At 27.0% G+C, this 3,713-nt stretch overlaps 1 non-coding gene across 1 annotated transcript; it reads right to left on the bottom strand.

The window, feature by feature from the left end:
- Nucleotides 1-61: 61 nt before the first annotated feature.
- TRNAM-CAU lies at nucleotides 62-133 on the bottom strand. Its single transcript has one exon. It is a non-coding gene; the product is annotated as a tRNA-Met (tRNA).
- Between the last annotated feature and the right edge of the window lie 3,580 nt (nucleotides 134-3,713).

The raw sequence follows: 3,713 nt of genomic DNA, 5'->3' as shown, positions 1-3,713 counted from the left end.
CATCGTCAAAAGGATACAAAAATTTGGATTAAAAAATTGCAACGCTGGTAAGCCTTCTCATTATCAGAGCCAGGTTTCGATCCTGGGACCTGTGGGTTATGGGCCCACCACGCTTCCGCTGCGCCACTCTGATTTGTTGATTGTAATGTCAAGTATAATTTACTTAAAAGAAAGTATTAGTCAGGCATCTAGGTTAAATTGATTTTGGAAAAATTATTGAAATACACGTTTTATGTTTTCTTATATTTCCAAAACATCTTATTTCTCTCATAATGTATTTAATGTATCCAAGCTACATATATATATTAATGTATCCAAGCCAGTAGTTAATGTATCCGTTTATTTTATCATGTATCTAAGCTACATATTATGTATCCGACTTATGTTATAATGTATTCGAGAAACTCTTTAATGTATGCATAAAGTATAATTTTTAAGAATTTATTATAATTAAAAAAATAAAAATAAAATATAATTTACTCTTTACATTATAAACTATGTGATTTATATAAATTATAGTACTTTTTTTTCCTTACTATAATACGTAGAAATTATGATTGAGCTAAAGTCAAAAGTTTATTATGTTTACTAGTTACAAAAACCAGGTGGACTGTTGTGTACAGGTTCAATATTTGTTCATAAAATTATTTTTAAAATATTAATTTATCTCATTAAATGTAAAATAAATATTTGACAAATATTATTAATCTTGATAAATTTCAAGAGGTAATAAATTATACTATATAATTGTGTGGTCGTAAATGTCTCTTCTTCTTTGTTTTGCACAAATAAAATGTGAAGAGGTTCATAACTAAATTATCTTTCATTATCGATCATTATTTTCTTACTTAAAGTGTATTTACAAAATATACACAAATATTACTGCTATTCAAAATAATAAATTTATGATTAATATGAATTTAAAAGTAAAATCAATTAAATAGATCTCATAATTTTTAAAATATTATATAGTGATTAAATTGAAGTAAAACAAAAGAAACAATACATTTTTTAAAAAAATAAAATAAAAATGTCCTTGTTAAAGCAGGCATATCAACGAAGACGTGCCTGCTCCAGCTTGAAACTCTCTCTTATTATAGCAAAAATATCCTAAGAATCATATGAAGAGAAGAGTACAAACATTTTCAAAGAAAAAAATTGATGATCATCGTATATACAAGAAATCGTTTGATATACGAGATGAAGGATAATAATTTGAATATACTAGTTAGTTCGAAAATTATGTAACCCATTATTTTTAGGAAAACTTTCATATATAGCCACTTAAAAATAACTAATTACTCTCCATAGCTATAGTTTGATAATTAAAATTTGTAGCTACATGTTATATGGAGTATAGAGGCGAGCGAGACTGGGAGAGAGAGGGGGAAAAGAGTGGGAGAAAGGTGAATTATATATGTATATTGGTTAGATAATTGTATATTATACATATGTATTTATATATATAACAAGAGAGATTGGGAGAGGGAGGAGATAGGCGAGCGAGACTGGGAGAGAGGAGAGAGGCAAGTGATATCGAGAGAGGAGGGAGAGAGACGAGCAAGAGAGGTAAGAGAGTGGAGAGAGGTGAATTATATATGTATATAATTGTATATAACTGTATATTATACATATACATTTGTATAAATGGCAAGTGAGATTGAGAGAGGGAGGAGAGAGGCGAGCGAGATTGAGAGAGGGAGGAGAGAGGTGAATTGTATATTTATATAGGTTAAAAAATTATATATTATACATATTTATTTGTATATCCTGGCGAATTATACATATACAAACATGGTTAATCATACAAACTCGAAGTCAGCCCACGTAATTAATGTATAATGTTAGTCGCGAGTGGTAATTACAGCAAACTATAGCTATGTTGAGTAATTAAATAGTATAAGTTTGCTTAACCGTGTAATTTTTCCTTATTATTTTTTTATCATAATAACAAAATAAATTATTTTTTTATATAAATAATAAATGACTAATCTAATAAGAATAACTTTTAATTTGTTTATCTATCTACGGCTACCAAATGACCCCTACCCAATCAATAAGCATATAAATGGAAGTTGCGGACCATTTATACTACGTATTTGAAGGCTGAAGTACGCACGAACCACGATGGCACTATATATAGTACAAAAATAGAGTAATTAATAATTAAATTAAGGTAACAAATGTGAACAACATTAAACTAAAACAACAGGACCACATATGTTATCTGGTGAATTTAGCTGTAATATGTATGTGATGTCTGATCTACCACCATATTATTAAATAAATCATAGACAGCAATAATGTCATCGATTAATTTTTATTGACCATAGAAAAAGCCTAATTAAGCTGACAAATGATAACGATTCATTAAACAATTTTAGGCTGCATGTCAGTGGGATTTTTTAATACTACTAATATTTGTGCATGCAAATTTTCAAAAGAGACATTGGATAATAGATGGTTAATAATATTTGTCAGTAATTGAGTTAATGTTATTAAAGTTATAATCGTTGTGGCAAGAATTTTATTTGTTGTAGCATAGTTTGTTTGGAATATAATATTACTTTTCGTAGCAATAAATATGGATTATATTGTAAAATTATAGTGTATATAAATATATTTTCTGTCCCCTTTTTTTAATTGTCTTTTTTTGCTTAATTGTTGTTTTCCTTTGTTTAATTTTTCTGTTGTAGTACTAATTATACTAATTAATCTTTGGTTTCAGTCATTATGGCCGGTCGGCATACTTTAGTAGGTAACACGGGCTACGTAACATTAATAATTAATAATAGCCTTTTATTTTTTTAATAAATGTAATAATTACTCCTATTATTTTTCTAAAGCTCAATGGAGTAGGAGACTAGGAGCATTATATATTAGAGAAAAGTTTGTCTTTAAGAATTGAAGCAATAATTTAGAAAGTGAAAACTTTTCGTCTATTCAAAAAGAATTCCATGTTTCTCAACACAAACTCTATTATAAGTAATCTCTATAATTATACTTTCCTTTGATTATGAGTTGAGTTTTATATATCTAAGACAAATAATTATTGAGTTTTAAAAGGTGTGAATGAAAAATGAAGAGTTGTGACTTTCAATGAAAGGTTGCGACTTTTATGAAAAGTTATGACTTTTATGAAAAATTGTGACTTTTAAGGAAATTGACAACCTTTCTAAAAGATTGTGATTTTTTCAAAGGTTTGTGACCTTTCTAGTAAAGCACAATAAGAACTTTTTCGCACTACCATTTGTTTTATAAATTGAGAGATTTTCTCCAATTTATAAAAATATTCATTTTTAGGGTTCATATTTATATGACATAAAAATATTTTTTTTGCTATATCAAATGTTTTTTAGTGATAGATTTAGTTGAATGATTTTATTGATATAAAAGCTTAAATTGAATAATTTTATTGATATAAAATAAAGTTTAATAACTTTGCTAAATAAATTTTTAAAATTGAGTAACCTTTCGAGATAATAACTCGTAAATAAGTCCTTTCCTTTTAGTAAGTGGCAAACCAGCAGAAAGGTGTTAAATAAAATAAGGCCAAAATATATCTTTAAACATTAATTTCCATTTATCGTGTACATAAAAGACAAAGGGAAACTAGTGTAATAATTAAAAATAAAGTCAATTTATTTTATATTTGCCACCATCTTAGGAAGATGTCACATATTGTTTATGATGAGACATGCCTAATTGTCAAA

This window comes from Solanum pennellii, chromosome 3 (genome assembly GCF_001406875.1).
Source record: "Solanum pennellii chromosome 3, SPENNV200".
In the NCBI taxonomy this organism is placed as follows: Eukaryota; Viridiplantae; Streptophyta; class Magnoliopsida; order Solanales; family Solanaceae; genus Solanum; species Solanum pennellii.
This window is presented reverse-complemented; position numbering and strand designations above follow the sequence as displayed.